Source organism: Lissotriton vulgaris, chromosome 3_2, assembly GCF_964263255.1.
Source record: "Lissotriton vulgaris chromosome 3_2, aLisVul1.2, whole genome shotgun sequence".
In the NCBI taxonomy this organism is placed as follows: Eukaryota; Metazoa; Chordata; class Amphibia; order Caudata; family Salamandridae; genus Lissotriton; species Lissotriton vulgaris.
Genome location: NC_141690.1, coordinates 212,813,334 through 212,829,375, shown reverse-complemented (window position 1 = coordinate 212,829,375; position 16,042 = coordinate 212,813,334).

Here is a 16,042-nt window from a genome sequence, read left to right as displayed (position 1 = left end):
TCTTGTCGGGCTCTGAGCTTGGTCTCCGGCGGGAGGCGGCGGCAAAGCAGACATCGAGTTGCTGGTTGGTACCTGTGTTCACAGGGTGGCCACTCCTAGGCCACAAGGGAGATTCTCTTCAGTCTTCTGTGCAGCAGAATGTCGAAGTCCAGTCTTCTTCTTGTTTAAACTTGATTTCAGGATGATCTGCTGTGCAATGGCACTGCTCCCCCTCTTATTCCCAATCTAGGGGGTGGATCACCTACTAGGTCCCTCCTCTGGGAGGAACCAGGAAGGGGGGCGGTTACACCCCCTTTCCTTTGTCCAGCTCCGTGCCAGGACTGGGGCTGGAAGGCCCCAGAACCGGTTTGGGCTGGCCTATGCACGGGGACACCTTGTGTGCCCCGGGCATGTCTGATTCTATTCAGCCCTGTCCTACCCAATACACAAAATCCTGTCTGGGGTGGTGCTCGCACCTCCCAAGGCAGGAAACCCTTTGTCCAGGCCACCATCTGCCGAGTTTCGGTCAGCAGCAGGAGGCCAGACTTGTGTCTGTGGTGGCAGCGTCCATTTTGTGAAGCTGAGGCTCTGTTTAACTTTAACCGGGGTTAAGGCTACACACATGTCGTGTCCCTCTAGAAGGGTGGAATGCTATCCCCGTCGCCAGAATTGGCGAGGGGATAGTATTCCAATTCGTATGACACCTTACTCGACATGTTTTGATAAAGCCAAACCAAAGATAGCAAATAACCGCGAGGATTATAATGCACTTAAGAGTATATGGTATGGCAATATCCCGGAACAGCTTAGGGAGTGGTTCCCGACAGCTGCAGACAGGCTCAGCTCATGCTAGAGCACCATCTCACATATTTCCAAGCACTCTGCCTCCAGGATTGATGAGGCCTTCCATAGGAGTGGCTGATAGGAACATATGTGTCCAGTTTAGGGTTAGGCACAGACATACTGTACCTCAGTAAGAGGTGGTTACACCGACTTACCCCACCTGAGTGATCAGCCAGTTGTGTCAAATATGGAGGCCAGGCCAGGGGTGGCACAATACGTGCTGCAGCCCCTGGTAGGCCTTGGATACACCTATGCCCTGGGCACCTAGGGTGCACTATTACAGGGGCTCATAAGGTGAACCAGTTCCAATTCGTAATGCACCTAGAGTGCATTGGCAGTAATTTAGAGAGAGAACAGCAGGCTGTGGGTCTGATTAGCAGGCCCACAGCCACATTAAGTCAGAAACCAGTGAAGCAAAAAGCAAAATTTTGGGGTGACCATAGGATAGCAGACCCTACTCTCCTACATGGGGTCTAAGCCATTTAACAAAATATATGTACCTATATATATATATATTAGTAAAAAATCTCTAAATTGCCGTAGACAAGACCTAAAAACCATCGAAATTCGCCATTTATGGAAAGCTGTACAACACATAACTCGTACATCAGAGGTTATGCTCATGAATTTACAATATTTATACCATTGAGTAACATCACCTAGAAAGACAACATTAAATAACGCACAACACACAACCACACACACAACCACACACAAACACACACACACAACAACACACACAAAAACAACCACACACACTAACAACCACACATACAACCACACAACCACACACACATAACCACACAAACCACACCGTCAGTCAAGGCACAGATACCACCAGTCGTCAGTGCACATTTTCACCAGGCACAAACACCACCAGCTTTCAGTGCACACTTCTACCAGGCACACACCACGAGACATCAGTGCATGCTTTCACCAGGCACACACACACCACCAGTCGTCAGTGCACGCTTTCACCAGGCACACTGTTAGATTTGGGGGTCTCCAGTTGCACACAGACAAAGGAATACACAACCTAGCAGAGGCGGTTTGAATGGTTAGACAAGCAAATACCTACCTTCTAAAAGTGGTATTTGCAAACACAGAATGTTAAAACCAACTTCACTGAAAGATGTATTTTTTCATTCTGAGTTCAGACATACTAAACTTGAATGTCTACCATGTTCTCTGAGACAGTTAGGATTATAAACATGTAATAATCTAACAGCCCATTCTGGCCTATGGAGAACAGTTGCCTTGCAATAGTGAAAAACGAAAATGGCTGTAATTCACTATTAGGACATGCCACACACACACCAGGGCTTGTCCTACCTTATACTTACAATGTACCCTGCCCTTAGGCCTACCATAGGGGTGACTGATATGAAGAAAAGGGAAGGTTTAGGGACTGGCAAGTGGGTGCACTTGCCCAGTCAGCATGACAGTACCAGACTGCATGCAGGCTCTGCAATGGCAGACATTAGTCACATTTTACAAGGCTGCTTCTGTGGGTGGCACAACCAGTGCTGCAGGCCCACCAGCAGCATTTGGATGTACATGCCCTGGCACACTCAGTGCACTAGACTAGGGTCTGACAAGTAAACCAAATAGCCAAACATGGAACCACTGATTAATACATCAATTCACAATAGGGAGCACTTGCACGGTGTCAAATGTACATATCACAAAATGACCTGGTTTTGCAAGAGGGGGCACCTGGGTTTTTGGCCACAGGCCATCAAGGGGAATCTACCAAACCCACACCTTTCTGAAAGCTAGACCTGGGGAGTCCAGGGAGGTTCAGAGGTACAGTGATTTTTCCAGCCAAATATGAGGTTTGCAGGAGATTCTGGTTAGTAAAACGTTGGGGGATCCACGCAAGCCATACCTTCCTGGACTCCCCAGGGTGTCTAGTTTTCAGAAATGTATAGCTTTGTTAGGACTCCCTACAAGGCCGCTGAGCTCGGGCCAAAAACCCAGGTGCCCCCCCTTGCAAAACCAAGTTGTTTTGTGATAGGTAATTTTGATGTCTCCACAATATTTTTTGGCCCTTGCCTGTCGCGGGTACTTGGCCCACCCACACGAGTGAGGTACCATTTTTATGGGTAGACCTGGAGTAACACTGGGTAGTAGTAAATTTGTTTCAGCCTTGTGATCCCACAACTTTCCCATACAGAAATTTGAGAAACATTTGAGGTTTGCAGGGGATTCTAGGTAGGAAAACATTGGGGGAACTATGCAAGCCATACCTCCTTGGACTCTCCAGGTTGTCTAGTTTAAAAAAATGATAGGTATGGTAGGTTTCCTTAGATGGCCACCTAGCTCAGGGCCAAAAACCCAGGTGACCCCCCCTGCAAAATCAGGCCGTTTTGTGATAGGTAACTTTGATATCTCCACAATACGTTTTGGGCTCTTGCCTGTCGCAGGGACTTAGCCCACCCACACGAGTGAGGTACCATTTTTATGGGGAGACCCGGGGGAATGCTGAGTGGTAGGAAATATGTGTCAGCCCGGTGATCCCACAACTTTCCCACACAGAAATGTGAGGAATATGTAACATTGTGAGTAAATTTGAGGTTTGCGGGGGATTCTGGGTAGGAAAACACTCGGGATCCATGCAAGCCACACCACCAGCCAAGTTTCTGTACACGTACACCACTATCTACACACACCACCAGCCATGCGCCATCCATGCACACCATCAGCCAAGCACCATCCACACACACCGCCAGCGAAGAGCCATCCATGCACACTGCCAGCCAAGCGACATCATCGTACATCGCCAGCCAAATGCTATCAATGCACACATTCAGCCATGCAATATCCACACACACCGCCAGCCAAGCGTCACCCATGCACTCCCCCAGCCAAGCAGGGCTGGACTGGGAACAGCAACCAGCCTTGGCAAATTGCTTCTCGACTGGCCCTCGGCGGGGGGGGTTGCTAGTACAAGACACTGCTCCACCCGATATTCGAGCACTGCTGCAAATCCGGCTCCCAGTGACAAAACCGCCCCACGATCAGAAAACCGGCTCACACCCCTCCGGTCCACCAGGTTAACATGCGCTGTCCGCTACGGCCTGTCCGGACCTGCACGCAAGCACCATCCACCACTCCTAAGGTCTTGCTTTCCCGGATAGGGGGAAGATCCTTTCAAGTGGTGGCCTCTCATCTGTGGAAGAAGTCTACCTCTTTCTCTCAGATAGTTACAGGACCTCCTCACCTTCAGGAGGAAATGAAAAAACATGGCTTTTCCAAGATTAGGTCCTGACCAGCTTCTGCTCTGGGTGATTTTACATGGTTTTTCTCTTAGCCGGGACACTCCTGGGAATAGCTGCGCACTTTATAAATACCAAATAACATAACATAACACAGCCAGCCAAGCCCCAGTTCACATACACTGCCAGCCAAGCACCACTCCACGCACACCACCAGGCAAGCGCCAATCTACACATACTATTGTTAAAAAGAACAATGGTCATGGGTGGCCTAATAAGGTCCTAGTTGAAAAAATTATTTCTGGATGGCCTAAGAAGGTCCTGGTAAGAAAAATTATTTCTGGTAGATAAGTTAAACTTGGGAGACAGTTTTGTAAGGTTACAAACAAAGGACTTTATTAATGTCTTCACAATTATGTTTTCTAGGTTTTTCAGGTGCTCACACATGTGACAAAGTGCTTATAGTGACTGAGTGAAATATTAAAAAACTATATACAAGGTGTCACAAGCAAGGGTATTCCCCGAAAAAATATATACAGTAGGGAAGGGGAGTTTTCCTTGCAAGGGTCGACGGCGTTTCGATCTAACATGACTTTAGATCATCATCAGGACGTGAGCTTTCCTGAAAGAATTAAATTAAAGTTTTACAACTACAGCCTTACAAAAACATAGCTTCGAAAAACGAAGTGAACGGTGCTCCCAGTGGCATATAATTCATGCACATTTCTATACATGTAGAAATAGGGCAAACCGTGAATGCAGCGCGTTTTTATTTTCATTAAAGGAGGGCTTTTGGTAAGAGTTTAATTTACGCGCTTTTTTTGGTTATTAAGCGAATTAGCTTACTTTGCACGTTGTGATAGATGTATTTATCAGACTCAGCGGTCAAGTTGTTGGTACTTTGAGGTCTATGGTCCAACTGTATAAAGCAGGAGGATCAGAAAAAATCAATATAACATATATTCATGTATTCAATCACTGGGATTGGAGTGGATTGCATCTATAAATTACGAAACTTACTTAGTTTTTATTTTGCCAAGAAATATTAATTATTCATACTTCTAGGATAGTTCTAGCTCAAAAAGATTCTTCAAAATCTGAAAGTGAGAAAAATTCAAGGTTTTTGGGCTTGTTTTATAACTTGTTTAACAGGGTTTAGTTAAAGGAAATAATAGGATAAAAACCGTTACCAATAATGGTCCAATTACTCGTATTGCAGAGGTAGAAACATTCAATGGGAGCGGGTTTATTTATCTGAAAAGGATTAAGGGAGTGAGGATTACAAGTACGATCTCAGTTGGTACACGCTAATGCTATCTGGGAGTATCAGGAATTTCAACAATACCCGGTATATTTTGGTGTCCCACGTTCCGGCGGGAACTGCAAGAGACAAAACGGGAGGCATTTAGCTATAAATTAATATGATCCCGTCATATGCCAAACATAGTGTGTAGGCAAGGGATACCGACCGGGGAGGCGCATTCACTTACTTGATCGCCGCGGTCCGTGGCTCGACTACCTCTGCTTCACTGCTACGGCGTCTGAGAACGCTGCAGCAGTTACTTCCTGGTTAAGTTTTAACGCATGCGCTGACTCGTTGTTGCTTGCGTAACCCTGATTGGATTCGCCGACGCGCATGCCTGGGAGTACAGTGTCTTTAACGCGCCTGCTCAGTGGGGAGATACTTGCAGAGCGTACATGGGTGATTGCAGTTGCCCATGTAAGTTTTGTCTCTTGCAGTTCCCGCCGGAACGTGGGACACCAAAATATACCGGGTATTGTTGAAATTCCTTATACTCCCAGATAGCATTAGCGTGTACCAACTGAGATCGTACTTGTAATCCTCACTCCCTTAATCCTTTTCAGATAAATAAACCCGCTCCCATTGAATGTTTCTACCTCTGCAATACGAGTAATTGGACCATTATTGGTAACGGTTTTTATCCTATTAATTCCTTTAACTAAACCCTGTTAAACAAGTTATAAAACAAGCCCAAAAACCTTGAATTTTTCTCACTTTCAGATTTTGAAGAATCTTTTTGAGCTAGAACTATCCTAGAAGTATGAATAATTAATATTTCTTGGCAAAATAAAAACTAAGTAAGTTTCGTAATTTATAGATGCAATCCACTCCAATCCCAGTGATTGAATACATGAATATATGTTATATTGATTTTTTCTGATCCTCCTGCTTTATACAGTTGGACCATAGACCTCAAAGTACCAACAACTTGACCGCTGAGTCTGATAAATACATCTATCACAACGTGCAAAGTAAGCTAATTCGCTTAATAACCAAAAAAAGCGCGTACATTAAACTCTTACCAAAAGCCCTCCTTTAATGAAAATAAAAACGCGCTGCATTCACGGTTTGCCCTATTTCTACATGTATAGAAATGTGCATGAATTATATGCCACTGGGAGCACCGTTCACTTCGTTTTTCGAAGCTATGTTTTTGTAAGGCTGTAGTTGTAAAACTTTAATTTAATTCTTTCAGGAAAGCTCACGTCCTGATGATGATCTAAAGTCATGTTAGATCGAAACGCCGTCGACCCTTGCAAGGAAAACTCCCCTTCCCTACTGTATATATTTTTTCGGGGAATACCCTTGCTTGTGACACCTTGTATATAGTTTTTTAATATTTCACTCAGTCACTATAAGCACTTTGTCACATGTGTGAGCACCTGAAAAACCTAGAAAACATAATTGTGAAGACATTAATAAAGTCCTTTGTTTGTAACCTTACAAAACTGTCTCCCAAGTTTAACTTATCTACCAGAAATAATTTTTCTTACCAGGACCTTCTTAGGCCATCCAGAAATAATTTTTTCAACTAGGACCTTATTAGGCCACCCATGACCATTGTTCTTTTTAACAATACTTTGACCCCAGGTTTTGACCAAAGGGGTACCCTTGTTTCCCATAACTACTCTACGCGCAGTGGCTACACTGCAAGGGTTCCGCTCATCGAGTGGTATTCATGATTAAATCGTGCACCATAGACACCAACTAACTCGGAGATGTCTATACAAGTAGGTACTACCTACACAGAAGAATACATAGCAAGTAAATTGACCGGGCCATCTCTACTTCAGGGCCCTGCTTTAAACACGAGAACAACCACAGACCCAGCTAGTGACAAACTATCTGAGCTTGAACGTCTGAAGAAAAAACATGTAAGGACAGAGTTGCATGCCCGTATGCTAACTGACTATTTAAGAGCAGAAATCATACCAGTCGGACTCCAGGTGAGAAACGTCCCTGCCATTTTCATCCAAGACCCAAAATTTAAAACAGGTTTTGCTCATATCGGCACCACCTGTTCACGCCACTGGATGGTGCTCGGTATAGACACAGCAATAGAACATAGTAAACAGGAACTAGAAGAGATCAAAGCCCTAGAAGAGGCCATAAAAAGTTTAGACACTCTGGCAGACGCAAAAACTTGTCTTGACAAGATTGAACGAACTATCCAGGATTTTGAAGCTTTTGAAATCCACAAAAAAACAACCAAAGTGACAAAAGATATTAAGAATTATAACAAAGAAAAAACTTATCCCTACCTCCAGGAAGATTTCTTTTCTGAAAACCATCAGGAACAGCAAAAATTTCCTACAGGTACTTGGGGACGTTTTCGAAACAGAGCCCCCGTAACTTTCTCAGTCTCTTCAGCCGAATCAGACGGTTCTGAGTTACCAGCGGGTCCTAGCACCTCATCCCACGGCAATCCACCACCACCTCCTCATTTTTTAGGCAGGGGCCAACAGAGGAATAAAGACATCCCCAGAGGGAGGGGGAGAGGGAGAGGCAGAACCAAACCGAGGTACAACTTCCCCCCGGGAGAGCGCCAAACCAGGAATCGCTTCTACCAATGGGGTTACCAATATTGAATACTGAAGTTTCCCAGCAACCCAACATGCAATCTAATATGGAAATTATACCCATATTTAACCTCTCCAGTCATCAGCTAAAACCTACCGACATCTCCCTGCTAAGTAGAGGATTGTCCTTCGTCCCATCAGAAAAGCCTAACTGGTTTAACATTCAGTCAGAGATGTTTCAGTTTTTCAGAAAAATAAGATCACAAACTTTTTTCAAAGACAGAGAAGCTGCCTTAAAATATGACACAACAGGCCTACGCCCAAATTCCTCCTTTAATCCAGCGACCAGTATTATGCCCCCAGAAGTGATTACTTTTGAACATCTAATCCTTCGCGAACTAGACAGTTTGAAGAAAGACTATAGATACACACCATATAATATCAGTAAAGAAGAAAGAAATAGTCTCATTGAACTAAAAATGAACGACACTATTGTGATTAAACCCTGTGACAAGGGCGGTGGGATTGCAATTCAGGATCGCACTGTCTATGAAGCTGAAATTGAGCGTCAGATAAACAATACGGCACATTATGAAAAACTGAGACAGAACCCCACAAAAGAGATAAGTGAGAAGATCGAACAGATCACTAAGAATGCCTTAGAAGAAGGTTATATCAGTAAGAATGAATATCTGTTCTTAAACAACAAGGAACCCCGCATCCCAGTACTGTATACCCTTCCCAAACTACACAAAGACCTGAGTAAACCACCAGGGAGACCTATCCTGTCAGGATGTGGTTCTATTTTGGAACCTCTAGGGAAGTATATTGACTTCTTCATAAAAGACTTGATAAAAGACACATCCACATACATTAAAGACACCACACATCTAATAAACCTTATTGAATCTCATCCTTATCACCCTGAGTCAGAACTCCTTGTCACCCTTGACATTGAGTCATTATATACGAATATTCCTCAACAAAAAGGAATGGATGTAATTCGTAACCACCTCAATAAGCGCCCAGCACCACATCAAGTGCCTACAGATTTCATCATGAATCTACTCGAGATTGCCCTCACCATGAATTATTTTCTCTTTAAAGACACATACTACAGACAATGCAAGGGTACATCTATGGGGGCTATTTTTGCCCCCAACTTTGCCATACTCTTTGTAGACGACTTAGAATCCAACATCATTCTAAACACAGGCAGCCCGTACCGAGATAACATACTTAGCTGGCGCAGATACATAGATGATGTGTTTATGATTTGGAAAGGGGATGAAGACACCCTAAAAAAATACTGTGAGTGGCTGAACAACAGCCAACCTGATCTAAGATTCACCTTTAATTTTGATAAAAATCGAATTGATTATCTAGATGTCACCATCAAGTGTCATGAGGAGGAATTATACACTACCCTCTTTAGGAAGCCTACAGAGCGCAATACGCTCCTAGAATACCACAGTTCACACCCAAGGGCCCTACGGGATGGCCTTCCCTACTGCCAATTCCTTAGAATCAGGCGTAATTGTAAATTCAAACAAGACTTTTTCCTAGAGGCAGAAACTCTATGTTCAAAACTGATGAACAGAGGCTACCCCAGAAAACTGGTGAGAAGATCTATGAAGCGAGCTTGGTACGCCCATAGAGAACATCTCCTACAACCAAAAAAGAGAGAAGCACTTAAAAGAATAACCTGTGTGACAACCTTTGGCACAATTAGTAATAAACTGTGCAAAGCGATTAAGAAACATTGGCCTGTACTGTCCCCCCTGGAACTTAACACAGGACTGCCCCTTTTTTCATTCAAAAGAGGCCGTAACCTAAAAGATCATTTAGTACGAGCAGCCACCATGGCCAAAAAAAACACAACAATAGAGACATGTCTAAATCTACCTCCTATTGTAGGGCACCACAAATGCAACAACTGCACTGCATGCGAATTCACGAAAAATACTAAGGTGTTTGAATATGAGAACTGTAAACACACATTAAAAACTTTCACTAATTGTAACTCTAAGAATGTTATATATTGTGTCAAATGCCCATGCCAACAACTGTATATTGGCCAAACTACCCAACAGATAAAAGCCAGGATTTCGCAACACAGGAGCAGAATTCGCTGCAAAGTTTTATCTGCACCCTTGGTGGAACACTACGTGGAAAAAGGACATTCAGAAAACGAGCTACAGTGGCAAGTGGTTGACCAGCTCTTGCCTAATACCAGAGGAGGACACCAACAGACAATCTTGAATCGCCTTGAGTGTAAATGGATTTTTCTTTGCAAAAGTATTGAGAAAGGACTCAACACTCTTGATGAGTGGAACAGCTATGGCTAACTACAGACTCTTATGAATATGGAACACAAATGTTTTACAATATAACACGAAGATCTGATATTTTAAAATGTATAGCATTTATGTTATGGGCAACTGCAATCACCCATGTACGCTCTGCAAGTATCTCCCCACTGAGCAGGCGCGTTAAAGACACTGTACTCCCAGGCATGCGCGTCGGCGAATCCAATCAGGGTTACGCAAGCAACAACGAGTCAGCGCATGCGTTAAAACTTAACCAGGAAGTAACTGCTGCAGCGTTCTCAGACGCCGTAGCAGTGAAGCAGAGGTAGTCGAGCCACGGACCGCGGCGATCAAGTAAGTGAATGCGCCTCCCCGGTCGGTATCCCTTGCCTACACACTATGTTTGGCATATGACGGGATCATATTAATTTATAGCTAAATGCCTCCCGTTTTGTCTCTTGCAGTTCCCGCCGGAACGTGGGACACCAAAATATACCGGGTATTGTTGAAATTCCTTATACTCCCAGATAGCATTAGCGTGTACCAACTGAGATCGTACTTGTAATCCTCACTCCCTTAATCCTTTTCAGATAAATAAACCCGCTCCCATTGAATGTTTCTACCTCTGCAATACGAGTAATTGGACCATTATTGGTAACGGTTTTTATCCTATTATTTCCTTTAACTAAACCCTGTTAAACAAGTTATAAAACAAGCCCAAAAACCTTGAATTTTTCTCACTTTCAGATTTTGAAGAATCTTTTTGAGCTAGAACTATCCTAGAAGTATGAATAATTAATATTTCTTGGCAAAATAAAAACTAAGTAAGTTTCGTAATTTATAGATGCAATCCACTCCAATCCCAGTGATTGAATACATGAATATATGTTATATTGATTTTTTCTGATCCTCCTGCTTTATACAGTTGGACCATAGACCTCAAAGTACCAACAACTTGACCGCTGAGTCTGATAAATACATCTATCACAACGTGCAAAGTAAGCTAATTCGCTTAATAACCAAAAAAAGCGCGTAAATTAAACTCTTACCAAAAGCCCTCCTTTAATGAAAATAAAAACGCGCTGCATTCACGGTTTGCCCTATTTCTACATGTATAGAAATGTGCATGAATTATATGCCACTGGGAGCACCGTTCACTTCGTTTTTCGAAGCTATGTTTTTGTAAGGCTGTAGTTGTAAAACTTTAATTTAATTCTTTCAGGAAAGCTCACGTCCTGATGATGATCTAAAGTCATGTTAGATCGAAACGCCGTCGACTCTTGCAAGGAAAACTCCCCTTCCCTACTGTATATATTTTTTCGGGGAATACCCTTGCTTGTGACACCTTGTATATAGTTTTTTAATATTTCACTCAGTCACTATAAGCACTTTGTCACATGTGTGAGCACCTGAAAAACCTAGAAAACATAATTGTGAAGACATTAATAAAGTCCTTTGTTTGTAACCTTACAAAACTGTCTCCCAAGTTTAACTTATCTACCAGAAATAATTTTTCTTACCAGGACCTTCTTAGGCCATCCAGAAATAATTTTTTCAACTAGGACCTTATTAGGCCACCCATGACCATTGTTCTTTTTAACAATACTTTGACCCCAGGTTTTGACTAAAGGGGTACCCTTGTTTCCCATAACTAATCTACACATACTGTCATCAAGCACGAGTCCACCTACACCATTAGCCAAGTGCAGTTCCACAGACACCGCCAGCAAAATGCCTGCCAAAGGTCAGTACACGCTGACCGTCAGCCAAACTCCAGTTTACAGAAAAACAAACTCTCCCTAGTTTCTAGAGGCTTTCTGCCCCGCAACAGATGGGAATAAAAATAACACTGAAACAGCCAGGGGTTAAGTTCTGATTGTTTTTCACCCATCTTTTTAATTGGCTCCTGTTGCTATTCTTTGTAAATGGTGGCTTTTGATTATTTAATAGGCTTAGTAGTCCCTCCTTAGTAACGCCTTTTCTCCTGTTGTAATCGCCCATGAGGACTACTCCTGTTACTTGTGTTGTTACTCAGCATGTTGTATTTTCAGTTTCTGAGCACTATTTTATTGATGACTTTCTCCTAGCTGCTGTTGCAAGCAGGCTTCCGCAGCTACGCTGCGGTTTAACTGCATGGTGACGCTGCACACGACCCATCATATTTAACAATGGTGGCTGCGCATTTATTTTTTTCTGCTCTATTTGTAATATTCTTTTTTTTAAGTAGGCGGTGTGCCGCCCTTATTCTTAAACAATGGCAGCTGCGTGGCTTTCCCTACTCTATCTTTACATTAGCCTAATTTTTTTTAAGCAGCGCCGCAGCAGGGACGACTTCTCACACAACATGAGCGCTTCACAGCTGCTGTTTTATTTTTTGTTTGCATTGACAGCCCACAAGGGAGCTTCAAAGTTGGCTGCTCTCATGGTATGCTTTATTGTTTTCACCCTCCCAGTTTGCTCACCCGCTCACGCTTCCGGTTTGCTTTTAGCCTTCTCCCACCGTCTAAGCGCAAATGCAGTGTTTCTCTCCCCTCCAACCTTTCTACGCGTCTTTATTCTGGCTCTCTGCAGCTCTATCTGCCATTTCCTCCTCCTGCCCATTCTCCTCCCTTTCCGGCCATACCTGACCCTGACATAGACATGCCAGGTCAGGCACAGCAACACTACATCTCCCCCCTTTTTATTTTAAACTAGCAGTCCGCCCCGAAGTTGTTGGGGTATGAATTGCTGCCAGCCAGTAGTATATTGTTTTGTAGGATTTCGTTTTGATAGCATTTCTTATCTGTGACAGGCCTGTGAAATGCTCCGATTCACAGTGCACTACTGATGCACTTAAGAGTGCGCGTTCAGTTGAGTGAACTCGAGTTTCCTTACTTTATTTTTCCTTGCAATATTATATAGCGCGAACTCGACAACATGGCATGAGCACAATTTACATTACTGAAGAACACATTCATTTGTGGTAGACAAAGCGATTTGCCTGGAATCACAGGATGTTGAGCTGATGCTGAGATTCGAACGTAGCTCCCCAGCTCTAAAGTTCCCAATTCTAGAACTTGTGGCGGGAGGTGTGTCTAAAAGTGTATGTTGGTGCTGGCCATCAATAAGAGAGACCTGTGCATTTTTCAAATGGGTGGTGAAAAAATATGAGTATGTTGCTGGAGATGTGGGCCGCCGTGCCACCAATGTACTTACCGGGGGAGGGTAAACACCCATTATTCCGCAACTTTCTTTCCGCATACCATCACTCCACATAATTTAATTACGAAAGTACCATGACTCCGCAATGCCATTATAATCCATGGCATTACATTTTATATGCTTTTACCACGCATACATTTACAACGAAATCCGTTGTAAATGCATGAATGGTAAAAGCATGTTTTTTTTAATGTTTGGATAAGGTAAGTATAGGTATAGGGGTATATGTTTTGGGGTGCTGAGGTATATGCTTTGGGGTGTTTGGGTATTTTAAGGGTTCAGATATAGTTTTGGGTTATGGGTTACAGGGGTAGTTTTAGGGTTAAGGGATAGGTATGGGTTTTGGGGTACAGGGGTATTTTTAGGGTTAAGGGCTAGGTTTGGGTTTTGGGGTATAGGGATATTTTTAGGGTTCAGGGGTGGGTTTGGGTTTTGGGGTACAGGGGTATTTTAAGGGTTCAGGGCTAGGTTTGGGGTACAGGGTTTTTTTTAGGGCCCAGGGCTAGGTTTGGGTTTTGTGGTACAGGGGTATTTTAGGGTTCAGGGATAGGTTTGGGTTTTGGGGTACAGGGTTATTTTTAGAGTTCAGGGCTAGGTTTAGGTTTTGGGGTTCAGGGGTATTTTTAGGGTTCAGGTGTAGGTTTGGGTTTTGGGGTACAGGGGTATTTTAAGGGTTCACAGCAAGGTTTGGGTGTTGGGGTACAGGGGTATTTTTAGGGTTCAGGGCTAGGTTTGGGTTTTGGGGTACAGGGGTATTTTTAGGGTTCTGGGGTAGGTTTGGGTTTTGAGGTACAGGGGTATTTTTAGGGTTCAGGGCTAGGTTTGGGTTTTGGAGTACAGGGGTATTTTTAGGGTTTAGGGATAGGTTTGGGTTTTGGGAGACAGGGTATATGTATAGGGTTAAGATGGGTTAGTGTTTAATGGTGTTGGGGTATTTTAAGGAGTAAGGTTGGGTTATGATTATGGGGTGCAGGGGTATTTAAAGGGAGCAGGGTGGGATTCGTTATTAGGGTGTAAAGGGTAATAAAATAAATAAAAATAATATAAATAATGCAATTTAAAAGAATACATGTTTTAATGAAATTAAAAAAAATGTGTATATATATATATATGTATATATATTGCAACACAATCGTTCACACCTTATTAAAGAACGACGTCCAGGCCAACAGCTTAGTTCAAACAACTGGTGTTTTATTCACAGCGCACTCGACGCGTTTCGGGAACAGCTTCCCTTGCTCACTCGTAAGCTAGTGTGGCTCAGGGGTTAGAGGCGGCAGACCCGGAAGCTGAGATCGGCCCTGGACCAGGGTTCAATTCCCCGCCTCGACGGGGTGGGGCTCAATAATTCCACGGACTCGATAATTCTCGCTCCGGTGCCTACTCGACTCACGGGTTCACACTCTGCGTCTCTGGGCAATTACTTGCTTAATCTCCACAACGGCCCCTCGCGGCGGGATGCCTGGCTTTCACCTTGTGGATACCCTGTCGGGGTTATCTCACAGGGGAATACCAGGATGGGTTCCCTAAGCAAGCGCTTAGATGCCTGCGATGTGGGTGATTTGCGCTATATAAATACATGTACATTTACATTTACACAAAACCATTGAAATTCGCATATATAGTTAGTTGCACTAACTATATATCGCGCACCCGCAATCCACTGCTGATGATGTCACATATTACATCATTCATGACATGGTCAGTGACATCACTGATGACATCACTGATGACATCACTGATTACAACATCCAGTGACTGTATGTTTCTGTAAAGTTAAAATATGTCTTACATATTGAAGAATGAGTGGATGTATAAGTGTCTGGATGAAGGATTTAGTAGGTGCATGACTGACTGTATGAGAGAGTGATTAAATGTGTCTCACTGAGAGCATGGGTTAGTGACTAAACTGTCTTAATTTGTGCATCATTATATCTGCTATTCTGTAAACTGCTGCATGTGTTGATCAGTAGCTATATGAGTAACTATATGGGTTATTAATTGGTTGCCCAAGTATTTGTATGGGAGAGTGAGTGTGTGTGTGGGTGGCTGGGAGGTGTGTGACTGTGCATAGATGTGTGAACAGTTGATTCACTAGATGTATGGGTTCAAAACTGCATGTGGAAACAGCTGTATGGGTGGTTGACTGTGTGCATGAATGTATTGGTGAGTGAATGGATATCTCAGTGCTACATGTCAAAGTAAGTACATATGTAAAACACAGTACATGTGAGAGTTGACATATATAGATTACTGTGTATAAGAGCTAGTAAATGTGTCAGTGGCTGCATGGATCATTGAAAACTTGTATCAGTGATTGTACAAGAGAGTAAATATGTGTTAGAATATGTTTGAATAAGTAAGGTGTGTATAACTGTATAGTTGAGGAAATGGAGGTGTGATTGATTCTTTGCATGACTGACTAGGTGTATGAGTAACTCCATGGATGAGTGACAGTCTGTGAGTGTCTGTTTACACTGAGTGTATCTAAGGTTATATCAGAGTCTGTAGAGGTTCATTGTATTAACACATGAATGATGTCATCAGTGATGTTGTCAGTGAAGTCATTTGAGTTGTCATCACTGATGTCATCAGTGATGTCACTGACCATGTCATGAATGATGTAATATGTGACATCATCAGCAGTGGATTGCGAGTGCGCGATATATA